The sequence below is a fragment of the Carassius gibelio genome, chromosome B3 (assembly GCF_023724105.1).
Source record: "Carassius gibelio isolate Cgi1373 ecotype wild population from Czech Republic chromosome B3, carGib1.2-hapl.c, whole genome shotgun sequence".
In the NCBI taxonomy this organism is placed as follows: Eukaryota; Metazoa; Chordata; class Actinopteri; order Cypriniformes; family Cyprinidae; genus Carassius; species Carassius gibelio.
The window spans coordinates 1,630,022-1,649,640 of record NC_068398.1 but is presented as its reverse complement, the minus strand read 5'-3'; the positions used below and the strand labels follow the sequence as shown (position 1 = coordinate 1,649,640).

At 37.2% G+C, this 19,619-nt stretch overlaps 1 long non-coding RNA gene across 1 annotated transcript; it reads right to left on the bottom strand.

Annotated features, from left to right (window-relative positions):
- Nucleotides 1-14,709: 14,709 nt before the first annotated feature.
- Nucleotides 14,710-15,286, bottom strand: LOC127952243 (uncharacterized). Its single transcript, XR_008152871.1, has 3 exons — nucleotides 15,129-15,286; nucleotides 14,947-15,034; nucleotides 14,710-14,750 (listed from the first exon to the last, which is right to left on the bottom strand). It is a non-coding gene; the product is annotated as an uncharacterized LOC127952243 (long non-coding RNA).
- Nucleotides 15,287-19,619: the final 4,333 nt, after the last annotated feature.

The following is a 19,619-nucleotide window of genomic DNA, read 5'->3' as shown; positions in this document are numbered from 1 at the left end:
GTGTTCGTGATCGTTGTCGCTGTTTTAAAGACGAGTCTTTAAGTGCATCTGTAAGCTGCTCATGCCTAAAGAAGGGGAGTGGTTACTGAGAGCGTCCTCTGTGTTCCTCGTGACGCGCCGGGGAAGAGGAACACATGTGTGGCATTAGTAATTAGAGGGAAGCATTATAAATGTGTGATGTGTTTGTTGTTGTTGAGTTCCTTGCCAAATCTGCCGTGCCGGGACGTGGGTTCAGGATTGTTGTGCGACCCGTGCGAATCGATCGGGAGGGATATTTTGCTGGGGGTTTCCCCGTTTACGTTTGGCGGCCGCCGTTGAGTTCACTGAACGCGGAACCCAGGTCCGGTAGCGGGTAAGAAAGCCAGCAGTACATTTTGCTTTTTTTATTGTATTGGATGTTAATGTCTGTTCCTGCTGTGTTTACCGGGGAGGCCCTGATGAATGTAGGAACCCAATGGTCCCCCGGCGCTGTGTGTGTGTGTAGAGTGAGTGAGTGTGTATGGAAGGCCAAAAGGGTCAAATTCACGTGAATTTTAACGCGTCAACAACACGTTAAATACGTGTATTTCACGCGTAAACAGTGTTGTTTACGTGTTAAAAATCAGCGCGTATTTAACGTGTATTTCACGTGTTAAATACACGCGAAGTACACGTGAAGTAAGTGTTAAAAATCAGTTTGAACGGGTCAATGTCATTGGCTGCTGAGGACTTGGGTCAAACCACTTCTGTGAGCTTAGAGGGGTGTACCATTCACAGACAGGCAACCTATAGATCAGCTTATTCGGCCTTATTATTTAGTCTTTTTTTGTATAGACTATAGAAATAATATATTTAAATTGCAGTTTTATGAAATATTTATTTTTTAATATTAATTTTGTGGTGATAGTATAATGTTTATAAAAGTTACAGTATTTTGTAATGAAACAGGACTTTTTGTTTAGCTCTTGACTGATTAAATACTGTTGCTTTCTGAGTGCCATACACAAAAATACCAACTCATAACTCCACGAATATAGCAAGGAGAGTCAAAAGTTATAGTCTGATTCTACTGTGACGATCCAAGGGGCTGTAGTATTTTATTTTGCCCAGCAGGTGTCACGGGGGTAACAATTTTTGTGTCTTTAGGTGTCTGGTCTGGGAAGCCTGTGATCAGCGAGACAGGTTACAGGTGAGGCGGCGGACCCCTCGTTACTCCTCACGGCAGATAACTGGGGGAGAACAAGACAGGCAGCAAACAGTCCATACAAAACTCTCCAAACGACTTGACAAGGCTAGACAGGAAAGGACTAATGGTCTGTAGAAAAAGCACAAAAACGTCAGAAACATCCAAAGTGGTTAGTAATAATCTAACAGGGAATGGAAAGAGACAGAGCTAGAAATAGAGAGCCTATGATCGGAGATAGAGAGCAGGTGAGCGGAAGAGAACGAGGAACAGCTGAAGATGATGATGATGATAGTAGAGATAAGTGAGCGCAAAGGAAAAGAAAGAACCAGCAGATTGAGACCGAGATAGAAAAGAGAAAGAACTGGGATCATGACAGTTGCAATCCCGACTCGTCATCTCCTCATTAGAAGCGCTTTTAGAGATAAGTACATCTTTATGGGTTATAGTTATAATGAAAGAGTTTTTGTTTTTTATTTTTTTTATTTTGTTAAGTAGTTATTTAAAGCTATATATATATATATATATATATATATATATATATATATATATATATATATATATATATATATATATATATATATATATATATATATGTATATATATATATATATATATATGTGTGTGTGTATGTTTTCACTGAGTTTCGGTTAATTTTTGTACTCCTATTAAAGACAACACGGCAGAACGAGCAACTGTTTTGTTGATATTGTGTGTACAATAATGTACTACTTTTACCTTTTATGAGCAAAAATGATGGCATATCCAAGGAAAAAATTGCAAGTGATCATGCTGCCGTCTCCCTGTCCTGAAGCATCTCCTCACAAATGATTGGATAGCTTACATTTATCTGGGTCTAACAAACACTGTCATATGCTTCAACTGTTTTATATCTATAGATTTTATTTTAGGCAAGTCGTGTTGATTTGAGAAGGCTAAATTGATCAAACATATAGGCTCACTGTCTGCCGCTGGCAGCTTGGTCGTTACTTAAAAAAAAAAAAACTAAAACTTATATTTAACAATCATAAAATGCTCCAAACGCTTTTCTAACTTAACTTAAAAAAAATATTATATTAACAAAATATAATCACTTTGCTATTGCATATAAAACTGAACTATTTTAATAGCTGATACAATAAGTGTAAGCTGTTTAGGGACTGTTCACCTGTTCAAATCAGACAGGTTTGTCTGATTTGTCCCATTTTTTTCAGACACAGTGGAAGATCTGATAAGAATCAGTGTAGAGGGCCAAGTCTGGAAGATTTTGATGCTAGAGAGAGTGTGGCCAGCTGGATTAGCCAAGGCCAAAGATCAAGAAGGCCAAACTACAGGAGTTGTCCATCTGAGGGGCATGTGACTGCAGTGGAGGATAGTCCATAAGACATTGAGCCATTATATGTTCAGTTTGAAGCCCTTAAAACCTTAATTTAGATTTTCTTTTTATTTCATATATATTGAGATGTTTTAGGTTTAAATTTCACCTCAGTGAAACACTTTAAGCACCAAAAGTTTTACAGTAAGTTACCTTTCTTGTAGAAATGTACTTCAAATACATTATGTTGACCAGATTGTTAGTTAATCTTTTAGGCTACAAGTCAATATTGTTTATATGGACAGCGATTTTTAAAAAAAAAAAAAAAAAAAAAAAAAAAAAAAAGTGGACTTGAAAGAAAAAAGTTAGGCGCACTAGTGTAACAAGTGAAAAAAATGAGCCTAGAGCCCTGTTGTTTTATTCTACTTCATGAGACCTTTCAGATGACATATGTGTATCCAAGTTGTGTGATATTTTTATAAATATTAGAGTACATGGCAAAATGATGATTATTGTTTTTTTTTCTCAGCACTATTTTGGATTTGATCAACATGATATATGCATTGTAATGCTCAGACTCTAAGCTTTCAAATGATTTCTATTTTTAATTGATTTTAATTCAGCAGTTTGAAAAATATGATTAGTAATATTGATGTGTTGGGTGGGGGGGGGTTGTTGAAGGTGGTAGCAGTAGAATACTTCTGTTGTCCTGACCCTAGTACAAGTTTTCATTCTAATCCTGAAAGTCTTAAATGCTTATGTCTTATAACATCACCTGTGTACCTAATTACTGATTGTCTGAGTGCATAATCGCTGAACAAAAAGTGCAGAATTGCTGAACAAAAAAGAGGTTTCAATAAGCGCCACCTGCTTGGCGATAGCTGTAAATGTAAGCACAATAAAAGCTGTTGATTCCTAAGATGATTGTTTTCTAAAGACAGATATTGATTTCAATGGTTTGTATATCTTAAACCTGAATTGATTGCTTACCTCCATTGTAACTATTTCCCCCACACAAATGTTAATGCTCGATGCTAACTTACTACTACCACAAAACATTTGAAACCGATACTTTAACTAAACGTATGTATGTCCGCAGATATTGAATATCAAATAAGATGGATATAAATAATTTATCTTGAACACTATATTTTTTCTTACATTTTGTCAGTTATTTCTCAGCAGGAGAATGTGCAAATATATATTTTTTATTTACTGAAAGTCAGAGTTGAGCAGTAAGTAGTTACTAGTAATTTAGTTATTTTAATAATATTGGAAAATTTAAAATTCTTTCGATTAAAATGAGCCCAATTATACAATAATCTGTCATTTAGATTTGAAGATATCCGTCATCGAATTATAACAAAACAAGAAAAAAACTCCAAATGCACACATGCTACAATATTCTCATGGTTTTACCTTTATAACTTCATGAAACATGCTCTGATTGTGAAAATGGCATATCATTATTTACAGCCGATTCTCCAGATTGAAATGAGTCCAAAAAAAAACGATCTTTTATATGTAAAAAATACCTAAACCCATGAATCAGTTGGAGAGCTCTATTAAAGATTTTGACAGAACGTAGTGTTACAACCCCTTGGATCAAGGAGTAGCAACATGAATAGGGAGTCCATACAACATAATAAAATTTGCACAAATATGTGTTTTAATCAGAAAACAGCCATAACCACATTGAGGTGAAACATAAAAAAATATATAAAGATACAAAAACACAACATCAAGCCTTGGACTGAGAGCGTGAGAAAGTCCGGCTGACCACCAAACAGCAAGACCAGCAAAGACCAAGCCCCAATCTCCTTCCCTCCAAAGGGTAAGAAAGCCAGCATCTTATAAGCAGCATGGTTAATCACAATCAATTTTCCACACCTGCATCACAGCACTTAACCTAAAGACACAAAAAGTGTTACCCCATGACACCTGCTGGACAAAATAAAATACTACAGCCCCTTGGATCGTCACAGTAGAATCAGACTATAACTTTTGACTCTCCTTGCTATATTCGTGGAGTTATGAGTTGGTATTTTTGTGTATGGCACTCAGAAAGCAACAGTATTTAAATAGTATATTTTGGCGAGTCAAAAGCTAAACAAAAAGTCCTGTTTTATTACAAAATACTGTAACTTTTATAAACATTATACTATCACCACAAAATGTTAATTAATATTTATTAAAAAATAAATATTTCATAAAACTGCAATTAAATTATATTATTTCTATAGTCTATACAAAAAAAGACAAAATAATAAGGCTGAATAAGCTGATCTATAGCATGTTAAATGATGGTTGCCTGTCTGTGAATGGTACACCCCTCTAAGCTCACAGAAGTGATTTTACCCAAGTCCTCAGCAGCCAATGACATTGACCCGTTCAAACTGATTTTTAACGCGTACTTCACGTGTATTTAACACGTGAAATACACGTTAAATACACACTGATTTTTAACACGTAAACAACACGTATTTAACGTGTTAAATACGTGTTGTTTACGCGTGAAATACACGTATTTAACGTGTTGTTGACGCGTTAAAATTCACGTGAATTTGACCCTTTTGGCCTTCCATACGTGTGTAAGGGGGTGGGCAGGTTATCCTTTTCCATACGCCTCCTATACAGTTGAGGACGGCTAGATATTTAGCACGAGTATGATTGACGGTTTGCGGTGATTTAATATTTGATATGCATTTATTGGTGTGGTATTTATGACCATTAGGTTTTGCAGTGTAATGAACTTATGTGTGAGAGGTGATCACGTGAATATATTTAATGCATGTATTGACTGACTACTGAATTCTTGTGCTGAGTAGATCCTGTTGGTTGTTACTTTATGCTAGAGGTTAACATCTTTGAAATCATTCATTGCTTCTTAATTCACTTTAACCTGTTATGACTGCATTAACCTGCTGCCCCTGGGTTTTAATATTATGATTGTAAAATAATAAAACTATTATTCAAGGAGTTTTGGGTATTTGAGTGTTTTCTTGGATATGTCCCACTGAAAGTATTTAGTCCAATAGAGAACCTGTAAACCCTGGGTAGAGAGTTTGTGGGGGTTACACATCAGTGTAAAACTGAACGACAGCAATAAACATTAGTTACCTAGAATATGATGAAACCGACCCAACAAAGAGAATAATAATAAAATAAGATCTGTTTATCAGTACAGGTTGAATGAATTAAAGAGGAAAAGAGAAGTTTTTAAGAGACGTGTGTGCTATGTGTATTTTAATAGGCTATAAGGAGTGTGGAGGGTGAACGGGTGCTTGATTCGTAGGCCGATATCGTCCCATACTTCTCTTCTCGGGTAAAGACACATTCTTCCTTTATACAGCACATGATGCAACACAAGAGAGAGAGACACGAGCACACAACGCCGAACGATGGCTGCCCGTGCAGTTTGTGTACAGACTGAATGCTGATAATTTAAGTGAACACTGTTTAAACCTTGCTTATTTTTATTTAAAACACAAGAACATAACTTAAGTCTAACTTTATACAAATTGTAGTATCTATCTATCTATCTATCTATCTATATCTATCTCTCTCTTCCATAAGTACAGTTTTATCTATTAAGCACAATAAATGAAATAGTGTTTGATTCATTATTAAACAACAATGGGGAGAGCACTTGAAACACACACACACACACACACACACACACACACGAAAGAACTGCAGTTTGTTAGATTGTTTCTTTGCCTCTTGTTCTAAGGAACCAGATTGCAATTAATTTATAAAAACGTTTTATATATCGTTTTACCAGATTATAGAAAATATCCCTCATGTCATTCCATACATGACTTTCTTTCCTCTGTGAAACACAAAACATTTTATTTATTTTGCTGGTGATATGTAAATGAGGACTGAACTTCATTTCTGTTTATTTTTAAATCATTCTGTATGCATCAAAAAACATAAATTCCTATGAGAATCTGCCTTGCCATTATTACAAACATTCATTAAAAGAGACACACCTCTGAAATGTGTGTTTGACTGAAGTGAATCCTAAACTAAATGTGACAGTAGCACCCTCTGGAACTATAATTTAAATCTCTACATATTACATTTTCTCCACTGTAACTCAAATTGTACAAATTCAGATAGAATGATATGTGAATTATTTAATGTAATGCATTTTCCTTCAGTTCTTAGTGCTTTAAATGCACATTGTTACATCCTTGTCAAATAGTTAATAGTTTAATATTTGTTCTATTAAAAACTCTTTTATTTCCAGCACTGAATCATGGACGTCATCATCAACGTGACGTGTGCAGAGATTCAGACTCCAGTGGGGTTTGTGTTTGTGATTCTGTCTGTTATAATGAATCAAACTAATAATCCTGACTGTGAGCAGAGCTGGTATCTACAGGTGAGAGAGTTTCTGAACTCAGACTACATCATTATTCACTCAGATATGTTACTTACGGTTCTGTTCTGATTTGTTCAGGACGGGCGTCTGATAGCAGATCCATCAGATCCTCAGAAACTGATTGCTCCTGTGGTTTCTGTCTCTTCTGATCGTCTCGTCACGTCTCACTGCGTGAATCTGAAGCATGAGATCATCTGTGATTCTGCTGATGGAGTAAATCAACTCAACCTCTCTCTGCATTCATCTGTTTTCATATTTAATCCATCATTAACATTATAAATGCTGCTTTCTCTCGTTTCAGTCTCATTCCAGTCATGAGATCTTCTTCAGAGGTGAGAGAAACACTTCAACTCTCATGATGATGATGATGTTTATGAAGGACAGATGATGATCTTTAAAGGCGCAGCTCACACCGAAATCTCCTCATGATGTTCCTCACCTGTATCCTGTTTCTTCTTCTGTAATTATTGCTCATTTCCCTGATCCAGCCCCAGACAGCAGCAGTGTCTGCACTGATCTGACACAGATCTGGACCGACACCATGCTGCTGTCTGGGGCTGAAGGGGTTTTCACTGAATCTTGTGTGAATCTTGTGTTTTTCAGTGAGGAATGAGACCAGCATCAGTGAATCGAGTCAAACTCCAGAATCACGTGAGTTCAGCTGACTGATAATCAACTCAAATCAACACACATTCTCAACCCAAAGACACTCTGGCTTTTACTGATTCAGCACATCAGATGCTTTTAATGTGGGGTTTATCATTTGATTGCTGTTTAGATCAGCTGTTGTGGTTTCTTGCTGTTTTTATCATCGTTCTTTTCATCATGTTCTTGATCCGTTTCTTGCTGCGGAGAAGAAAACTCAGGTGAGTGATGATTGATTTATTATGCTTGTTAAAAACAGAAGATCATGCGTTTTGACTGCAACTATCTTAACATCTCTCTGAATGAATAGAGAATACTTTGATGAAGGTAATAGTATTTTATACTTCTGTTGTCAGAGGTTTTTGGAGGGAGGCACAGATCGTCTCTGAAAACGGGTGAGTGAATCAAACTGAAAGTGAATCACATGATCATTTGTGAAACAGACTGATGTGTGAATCTGAATCTTTTTCTCTCAGGGATCCTCAATCTGGTGTCCAGATGAAGCTCAGATCAGATGAATCTGATTCACTGAATCAATCTGAATCTGATTCTCTCAGAGATCCTCAATCTGGTGTCCAGATGATCTGATGATCCTCACTTAATTCAGTTCATCAGCTCCGTCTCCAGAGATTCACCACCAACCACTCAATTTTCTTCCTTCTCTGTTTTTTATAAAATAAATAATAAATAATAATAAATCTGTTTCTAACTCATTTATAGCCACATTTATATCATAAATCCACAGCTGTGTCTCCGTTTGGAAATACTATGATTAGAATAATGAAAGTATCAAAGTGTACTTTGTATATATTGTGACAGATTAAACCTTTAAATCAGTTGCAGTCAAACGTAAATCAAATGCACCGTGGTCAGAATAAGTGATGACCGGAGACTGTTTAGTGCTGTTCTGTCCAACAAAGCAAGAACCAGCATCAGAAAACACAGCGTGCTTTGACCAAGAACTCCTCACATTTGATTTTAGAGACATGTAGATTCTACACAGTTTCCAGGGTTTAGCTTTTCATATAAAGCAGAGATACAGTGCTATACACTACAGTATACGGTCATCAAGCTGTGTAATGAGGAGCCATTGTAGACTGTCACTGATCCCAAATTATATGACAGAAAACAGTAACGTAATTCAATGCATTACACTTTTGAGACACATAATCAATTAAAAGTAACTGTAGTTTGATCAGAGTATTTTCAAATGTCATATAATCTACAAATACTTATTTTTTCTACGTAATCCAGATTACAAGCAGTAAGCATCTTCAAGAAATGACACAATAACAGTACTATGGTGCATCTTTTTAAGAGCAAGTATGAATAAAGTACATTTGGTCATCTTTATGACCATCCAAATCCATCCACATTGCATGTTATTCGGTGGTCTGAAACCACTTTATACATTTACTCATTTGGTAGTTTATTTGTCAGTTTATTCATTAGTCAAGTGTATATTATGGATATGGAGTCAATATGGCCGAGGCGGTTGTCTTTGTTTTTATGTTGTAGATGTCAGAGCTCTGTAAGGTGCTTTCATACAGTCATTGCATTTCATTGAGTCTTTCACGACTGCTGTGTAACTTGTGTAACTTGTCCGGAAGTGCCTTGAACAATGCTAAAGGAAAGTATAACTCCTCATATTCTGCTGGAGGGAAAAGGGTGAAACTATATCTGTAGTTGTATGATAAAAATAGAAATCATGCAGAAAGTCAGTTACTAGCTGTTTCTGAACATGATCAAATGTAAGTTGTGGTTAAAGAGATTCTCAGTCATCATTCATGTAAATCTCATTATTGTGTAATAGGCTTGTACAGAGATTACATGCACTTGTGAACTTGAGTGTTAGAAAACGGTAAGAATGAGCAGCAAAAGATAACAACTACAACTGTCATAACTTACACACAACCACTTAAGACTGTTCACACTTGTTTCTAAATGATGTGTTCAAAGCAAGTTCAGATCGAGCAGATGCACTGAATGATTGAGAAGCAACGGCTGAAAATCCACAGAGAAAGAGAAAGAGGAAGTCTGGATCCGTCAGAGCAGGAGGTTTTCTCCACGCATCAATAGTCCTCAGGTCAGACTCTCATACTGTTCAAGTGATGAATAATGACATCACATACAAAATTCTGAACTATATTTGCAGTACATTCAGTGAACTATTCACCTTATAGTAGCGATTACTATACTTTAATGTAATTGCTCATTTTGTTGTAGCCAGTAATTACTGTACATGCTCTGGATGCTGTTGTCTGCATTGTTTCAAAACATAGTTTTAACTGCGGGTCAGATTTATATCACATCTCAAAAAAGCCTCGGACAGGACTTCAGCTGCTAATGAAACACTGGGGTCTCAAACCAAACGATAGGGCTTTCATAAAAAGTGTCGAAATCCCCATAAACCTGTGTCTATGTAAAGCATCAGAGAGGCTTCCTCTCATTGGTCGCCTCCGCCTCGTGCTTGTGTTTGGCTCCTCCCTCTTCTGGAGGGTTTCCCCGGAGTCTGTGCTTCACTCTGATGCTGCTGAAAATACTGTTTTTTTTATTGTATTTTATAATGTTTCAATATTTATTTACAGAATATTTATCAGATAAGTTGTAGGAGAAGCAGTTGGTCACTTCCACACTCTCAGAAAAAAAAGTACAAAACGGTACCTTTAAGGAACAAAAGCTTTTCACTGGGGTGGTACCCTCAAAGGTACATTATTGTACCTCGAGTCAGAGGAGCAAATTTGTACCTTACTTGTTTCGACCTTCTAAGGGCCAAAACTGTACCTTTGAGGATCAATAATGTACCTTAGACAAAGGTACAATAAAGTACCTCTGGAAAAAGGTACAATTTTGTCCCATTAAGGTACCACCCCAGTGACAAAGCCATTTTGTACCTTTAGGTGGCAAAAAAGTTCCTTTTTATTCCTTAAGGAGTGAAAGAAAATAAAGGCAAACAACAACTAACTGAATTTTAGACATTTACTTTAGTCCTTAAAATGGAAAACAGTTTAATTCACAGATTCAATAATAATTCCTCTCACAACCATACAATGTAACATCCCAAAATAAAATGCCACAACGTTTAGGATGTCATGTCTGATATAAAAAACATTAAAAATAATGAATTACATTTTTTAAGAAGCATTTCACTGACCAACTGAAAACTTACTGCCACTTCAAAAACAAAATGAACAGCAATATCAGTGAATAGGTGCATAGCAGGGAATAAATACAATGGACCCATTTATATTTTGCTTCTTTCAATTTCATGAACATCACTAATAAGAACAGCAATATTATCAAAGACCAAGCAAAACACTTTAGCACACCACACCAAAGTAAAGTCACTTAACGGATAAACTACACGACACTTGATGTGTTCTGGATTTAAAAAACACAAGCGTTGAGCTCATCCACAACGCTCTACAACCCTCCCAACACAGCTTAACATAAATGCCGCATACTAACAAACAGTTTATCATCGACACAGTATGTATCCAAAGCATGAAAATCCATCACCTCAAAAGGGTCAAGGACAGTCCAGTCCTGTTCATACTTCACCAAGTAGGCGTAATAGTGATGACAGAAAGAAAGAGGAATTAATAGTTTTCCACATAACGCCCAATCTGTGTGTATGTTTATAACATATTTGACTTGAAAAAACAAAGGTATTTTTTCACAGAGCAAATGACCCACAACAAAGACATCTCCCACACAGTATTTAACACTGTTAATCACAACCTCTGTTACTCGGTTGAGTGTAATGTCCTGAAATTTGACATGTTTGTAATGCTCACTAACAGTTATGGAATGCCTAAGAGCTGAAGGAAGAGACTGTAACAGTGTGTTAACACTGCGTCCCATAACCCTCTCATACTCCCCAAACATATTAGTTGAGGAAAATTCCCAACACTGTCTAAACTGATGGCGGCTGCTTAAAGTTGATGTAACATTGATAAAGTTCCTTGAGGAACTAGCTACCTGTTTGAAATACTGATGTTTCCCTTCAAATCTCATGCACCACAAAGACCGTAAAGGACCGTAGGACAACATTAGACGAGAATAATGGATCAAGTAATGACATTTTGGAGTTATCACATTTCCAAATTCTTTTTCCATGCCACACAAAAACTCAGAAACTAATTGGTCAAGAAGAAGAAGGGACTCTTTTTTTACAACTGGTGCCATTACAATGTCAGCAATTTCACGACACAATAAATAGATCTGCCAGTAACTGCAGCCTTCAGGTACCCTGTGTGCCATCAAGAAAGGAAGTAGGCGGAATAAACACCACTTCTGTGAAGCAGATCCAACAACACTGGATCCATGTAAAATATTTTCTGAGAAAGCCACAGGCTTATTTGTTTATCATTTTGTCCAATGGACATCTTTCTTAGTTCATCATTTAGTTCTTGTATGGTTATATGTTTTTCTTGATGAGCTTTACATACAACAAGCCTCAATACCAACGGTGCTACACCCTCCAAGAAATCATGCATGACATCGGGAGGAAGAGATGTTGTGACGTCAAAGTAATCTAACTGGTCAAATATACATCCACCACGAACTCCATACATTCCTTTGTTTTCTGGATTTTGTTTTACACATTCTAAATGGTATCGGTGTACATCAACATTTCTTAAAACAAAATCAGATTCACTGAAGTTCTTTTTCATCTCAGAGTGAGTAGCCATGCAGTATCTGCAGATTCGACCAGCACCAAAAGACATGGCAAATCCACCTATCATGTGAGATGACAGATTGTCTCCCAATATTGCAGCTACAGCTCCAAAAACATGCTTCTCCATGCCATTAACACTGATATTAAGTCCCTCTGATGACAGTTTCTTAAGGTCATCAAGTAATGGCTTCAAAATTACATCTAAACCAAACTTTTTTACATGAACGTAACGGACAAGCAAAGCAAGATGGATATGTTTTAACTGTGAGCAGTTCTTTGAACCTACGTTTCCAACAGTGTAGTAGAATGCACAAAGTTTGTGCTTGTTGCGTTTAGAACCCAGCGGAATACACACCTCGAATTCATCCTCATATAGGTGTAACCTTAGAGCATCTGGATTATCTGCAAATACCTTGTGATTCCTGAAATAAAATCCATCTCTATAATCAGTTAGAACATGTTCATCTCTTTCACAGTTTCGCTCTCTCTGCATAGAATCCCAAACATCTTCATGAGAGCAGTATTTCTGAAGTACATCACAAATGGGTACATAAGAGTAGCTTCCAACTTTACAACCACTTGGGTCTCTCAGTGCATAGTCTACAGGTTCAGTCATTTCAAGGTTGGATTTGCAGTAGTTTTTCAACATATGCGGAGACCTAACAAGTTTTGATGCCTCTGAAAAAAAGTCAGAAGACTGTAGAACTTCATAAAGTTCAGGACAAGATTCCACATTGAAGCCATTTTTTTCAAGATGATATTTTAGAAATGCATCATAGTTTGCTTTAAAGAAGTCAAACAAAAAATTTACGTCATCCAGTATTTTTTGTTGAACAGTCTGAGGAAGGTGGTTTTTTTCCCTCGATTTCAGAATAAAGCCAAAAAGATTCTCTCTAAACTGCACTAACAGTTCATTCATCTCAGGAGGTTCAGGAGGATTGACAGAATCACTGGGCCCCTGCTCCTCCTCGCCCACTACTGTTTCCTGGATATCATGAGCAGTGGCTCGTCTGGAATGTCTTAAATAAATGTCTTTATGCTTCCTGTAAATATGTCGTCAGAAGGACTCATATTTAGAAAATGTTGATTGACAGTTGTTAAGGCCACACGTTATGGTAAAATGTGGCTCATGTGCATGAACAAGTCCGATGTGCTGGATTAACTTCATCAATGTGAAGGCTCTTCGAGAGCATTTAGGACAGCTGAATGGTGTAGGCATTGTGGTTGTTGATCAAGCTAAAATGTTGATTACCCTGGTCACACTAACAGGTAGAGGCTTATCATCAACCTCAGACATTTTTAGAACATATCGCTGAATGAAAATCAGGGTGTTCTTCAGGTGAGATGTAAAAAAAAAAAAAAAAAAAAAAAAATATATATATATATATATATATATATATATAAATAAATTACACACCTCGCCAAGTATGAAGAGAATGTCATTTTTCTCCCTGAACAGGATCGGCAACAGCAGGATTGCAGCTCTGAAATCAATCCCTGAAAATTAAGTAAAAAAAAAAAAGAAGTGTATTACGTGAATGTACATTGTATTTTGGTTAGTTCAACCTTATCTTGTCTGAAGACAAATAGAAAAGATATTAAGCTTAAATGGCTCCACAACACTAGGGGTGACCATGGCTGATCAGTCAGTCACTTACCAGGGACATCTTCGGTGAGGGCAGCCTCTCTTTCCTCCAAAGCCAGATATGCAAGGGGAGATTTTCTTTGAGTCAAACTAAGCACTTTGGGTACTAGAACCTTAAAGCCATCTTCGAACCTTCGGCAGATATTCATTTCATCATGAAGCCGGCCCATTTCCTGAAATAGCTGCAACATGGAAACATGTCACAACATTGTCATAGGATTTTAAAATTTAAAAAAGACAGCCTTTAGTAATTTACTATGAACTCCCAACACAAATGTAAGGAAATAAATGTAGACAAACCCCGCATGGACTCTTAAGGAATGGATATATGATAATGGCTTCTTTGACAGTCATCCCATTGGCAATCTCTCGCCTTCTCCAAGCAAATGTCCTCATCATCCGTTCCTCCACAATTCGGGCATCTGGCTGTCTTCCGGTACTGGTCCTGCAGGACTTTCACATGGCTCGCTACTGAGGTATCATCCTCCCCAATAATATCCACCTTCTACGACAGAGAGGGATGACAAACATTTGCTTATTTGACAGTTGCTTTTCCCCTTTTTAAGGTTTATGAAAAATGAGCCCTTAATAATAATTTATTACATTTTATATAGCACTTTAACATAGCTACTTAAAGCACTTTACGGGGGGACTATTCTATTCCCTTCTGGGTTAAGGGGCTAACCATTGGTCCACACTGCTTGTGTGTAAAACATGTACACATAGATACACAGCAAACCAAAGAAGATGCTCTGACCTTTGATGCCTTGGCTCGTTTGCTTGTGTTTTCTTCCAGTTGTAAAGGCTTTTTGTGATGACCAAATTTCTGTTTCATTCTTTTCACCTCTTCATCATCTACCAGTGGCACCGCTCATATTTGAACTTACGTTTGAGAGACATGTGCCAGGTATGCTATGTAAAAGAATATAAAATAGAACAATTAAATAAGCATACAAACCACTTGCAGAAAACTGAAAGCACTAGCATGAAAATACATGGTGGAAAACAATGTGTGCATCAAAATGCAGAGATGTAGTTAATATCTTGACTGGATTAGTACTCTAGGTATAATAAATAAAGGTTGGCAATTAATATTCTGTCAACTCACATAACCATTGCCTTCTTTGTCTTTTAAGAAAGGGTATTTCAAAATCAGGGCCTTACACACTTTCACATAGTCATCATTGGTCGGAAACCTGTAACAGCGATGCAAAACAAGGTGAGGAATGTAACATCAGACATAGTATTAATAACTTAAATGCCGTGATCCAGTTGGGTTGCAAAACTTACATTTTGATCAGGGCCATGGTTTCATACAATGTTCTTATGATTTTGTTGTGATCGGATCTCTCAATTTTACATGGCGGTTTTTGGTCCAACTTTGTCTGAACATCTCTGGGAAATTTTGGAATGATGAAAACTGCTGGGAAGGCTGATGATGGGATGGCATGACTATGATAAAATAAAACAGTCTTAAAATTTTGGCAAATGAACCACACTGTAACAATACAAGTTAAAGTCCTGTTACCTGTTACAGAGTAGATGTTACTTCAGTAAAAGTGTGCAAGTATCATCAGGAAAATGTAGTTAAAGTATTAAACCATTGAAGAAAGAGTAAAGGATCCAACCAGTTGTGTTGTGTTTAATGATCTCATCATCCCAGTTGGACTTGTAGCCGTTGTATTGTCGGCTAGTTTACTTTAGAATCAAACATCAGATTTTATAAACTACATGTAACTAGTAACTAAAGCTGGAACAGATGAATGTAGTGGAGTAAAAGTAGAAAGTGGCATGAAAAGAAAAGACTCAAGTAAAGTACCTCAACATTTGGTCTGAGGTACAGTACTGCAGTAAATGTACTTAGTTTCTACCCCTGCATTCAGACTACACAGACAGTGTAACATTATGCATAATGTTACACTAGATAAACTACCAGAGCCAGGTGAATTCAGATCCAGATAAAAAACTTCTTCAGTGGTAACCAGCTATATTATATTGCTATGAGATTATAGAGTTATTTTCCATGGTTCTACCGGTGCGACTTATGCCGCGTTTCCACCGAAATTACCCGGAAAATTTGTACCAGGAACTTTTTTTCCCAGGAACTTTTTTCCCCCCAGACCTGTTGCTTTCTGCGTTTCCACCGCGGTGTAAAGTACCGGGTAGATTAGGCAAATAGACTGGTGACATAGGTCTGCGCGCGTTTCTCAAAACAAAGTACCGCTGAAAAAAAAAAAAAAGTATGATGATTCTGGACGTGCATCCTCGGTAGTTGGTTCAGACTTTGTGCATTCCTCTCGGGAGTGTGATGTCCGCGACGACGCAAGTCCGGTAAATCTATAAACAGCAGAGTACTTGATAACTTCAGTCAGCTCGTCTTGGCTACTCCAATTTTCCTTACTGTATATTTACAATAAAACGAAATATGATATCAAATACCACTGCCTCCTTTCGTTTTCATTTAAGCATAATAACAACTGCAGAAATGTACTTAGTTCAGGGATATGTGTATATGCAGCCATTACAATGAAACGAAATATTATATAAATTTGCCTTTTTTACTTTCATTTTAACATATAGATAAATTGAATACAGACCAAAGAAACCTGCTAGATTTACTCCGCAGCTGAATTATATTTTATGTTTAACCACTAAAGACACATCAGAGCCAGCGGCACATATCAGAAGGTATATCCCAGGAGAGGCTGCTCTCTGCGGATACATGAGGACTGAGCTCCCGCTGATTGAGTGGAGCTCACCGTCTACGAGATCGGCGAAACACATTTTTAAACAGACGCTGTCTTTATAAATAAACAACAGATTTGAGTTTGAAACAACTACATTCTCGCCTGAAATAAATGATCCTTCAAAGAGGCATGAAATAATCCTCTCTGTCAATCCATAGTCCACTGCTTCTCCGTCAACTTCATTATCTAGACAATAGAGAAAAGAAAAACAGCAATGTTAACCACCACTGTGGTAACAACATACAAAAATATAAAAAGCCACATTATGTCAGACTGTAACGTTAGTGTAAGTCAATGGGGAAAAAATAGTTTTGATCCAGTTTTTTTCTCATATACAGAGGTAACTTATGGGCTTGCCGTTTGGTCCAGACTTTGAGAAGCTCTAATATCCATATAAAACACATTGAAAGTATTTAGGCATGGCTACCTCATTAGAGACGCTAGAAATACGTCTCTCTCACTCTCTCTCTCACACACACACACACACACAGCCCCGAATATTAATATAATGTAAAGTTAGGCCTATCTTATTTTTTTTCAGGACAGCGGGGAATGTATTGAAAGAATGGAGTTACTGTGCGTTCACACCGCCGGCGTCGAGAGCGTCAAAGCGGCCGGAAGTCATTCATTTTCAATGTAATGCTGTGTTCACACCAAACGTGAATAGAGTGTCTGGCGCGAATGATTTCAATGTTAAGTCAATGCAAAGGCGCGTTTACGCGCGTTGCTCACGGCGGATTCATGATGACGCAGCTCCCGCTGGTCGCATGGAGCTCATCTCCGAGATCGGCGAAACACATTTTTTTAAATAGACGCTGTCATTATAAATAAACAGCATATTTGAGTTTAAAACAACTACATTCTCGCCTGAAATACTTTTAAAACTACATTGCAAGACACAGTAACAGTAATATTTTGAAAATTATCCGACTAAAAATGGCGGTTGAAAATGCTGCGTGAACTCAGCTGGCAGAAGCCCCCCCATGACGCGAATTTGCGTCTGTTGTGAAGTTAATTCCACGCGTGAATGATCTCAAAATGGTCAAGCGGCAAACTAGACGTGCTAGACGCGAATTTGACGCTCTATTCGCGTTTGGTGTGAACACAACATAAGCCGGCGTCGAGCAGCGGCGAGGAGAGTTGAAATCAAGGCAACTTCATGGTAATGAGCTATGACGCGGTTGGGCAGCAACCAATCGGAACGTAGAAGTCCACCGCTTGAGAGGATTCCAGAGAACGCAGCTCCGACTACATTAGTTCCCAAGCAGAATAAAGGACAGGTTAATTATTGCTGTTTCGCATTTGTATTAATATATTATGTGTCCCTGTTTGCGTACAGGGACAAAAAAAAAAAAAATTAAAAATGATACGTAGACCAAGGTGTCTGAGATTGTTCATTTTAAGTAAAGGATCCTAATATTTCGTCCACAACAATAGTTAATGATGTTAACTTATAACGTTACTCTCCTTGTGGTTAGACTGAACGAGATCAACAAGCTTGTTAGCTTTGCGGCCGCTTTAAATACAAAATAAGCATTCTATCTACGTCAGAGCGTCTGAACGCTCACAAATTTCTCTGCAGCGTCGTGAACAGAGCGGCAAGAGCGATTTTTGACGCTCTCGACGCCGGCGGTGTGAACGCACAGTTAGCGTTAACGTAACGTTAACATTACATGGTTTTACGAAGATGTTCTAAGACCGTTTGACAACAAAATAACGACTAAATCATACTTTCACAACCCTCACTGGCTATCGATAGTCACATTCTGTCCAAATGGCTTTGCTTTAGCATTAAAATATTCCAGAACAAGAGGCGGCAAAAAGTTTATTTTTTTTTTTATCGTTCTCCTCTGACGCAGTCCAGCTAACGTTAGCTCACATAAGTCAGAACAAGACTTTTCGGCGGCAAAAACGCTTCTCATCCAACTCTGACGCAGTAGTTTTATAGCTAAGCTATAATAATGGGGGAAAAAAAACTAAAAAAAAAAAAAGTATTTGTCGTCCATTAGTCTTTTGTTCTGAAATATTTTAATATTTCATTAATATTTCGCATTACCGTTTACTTTTCGGCGGCAGAGTTGGATGAGAAGCATTTTTGCCGCCGAAAAGTTAACGTTAGCTCGATGGTAAACTGTAGCCAAGATAGTACTGCTAACGTTACTTATAATAATGATGTTTTAACTAACGTTAACTAGTTAACGTTAATAATGGAAATCGTCAATGTGAGTCTAGCTAGCTAATGTTGACAGAGTATGAACTTGGCTAGCGCTAACATTAACAGTAAAAGTTAACTTCCAACTTTGAATTAACACCACAAACACTGATTAAAAATTCAAATACTTTACCTTTGAATTTATTTCTCTCCTCTTCAGTGACCTCTATCCCAAAATTAAATAGCTCCGTGATTAAATCCTCCGTGGATAAATGTCGAAGCGCCATCCTCCCACCTCTGATCGATGACAGAGACTGACGGTTGGATGGATCACTGTCGATTCACTCATGTATCCTTCCGAGCTGCAATATTTATGCTTCCGCCGAGTCAAACTCTGGTTAGCCAGAGATCCAGCTAGATCCTTTCAATAGAACACAACTTAAATCGTTAACAATTATTTGTCTGTTTTATTCTAATATAAATAGGGTAGAGGGTTTGAAAATCAAATTCTTCAATACTGTTTTTGAATATAAATGATTACATAATCTTCATTAACATGATTAAAAATGATTCAAGGGACACTTCACAAAACAAAAAAAAAAACATTCTGATTTGTTTTGCCCATATCTCAAAACTTTGTAACTCGTTTTTATTAAATAAGTCAGTCTCTTTTTCCCATATTACAATTAACATTATCGTTTAGTTACGTTTTACTATAATATAGTAATAATATAGGGAACACAAAAGTGTACTGATTGTCTCGATATTACATTATGGTTTTAGCAGGCGGGAACGGCGCATGGATACGCCGGGGAAAGGAAAACAACTAGCCTACTAAAGCCCCAACAAGCCAATACATCATACAGGCGCGTGCGTTTCTCT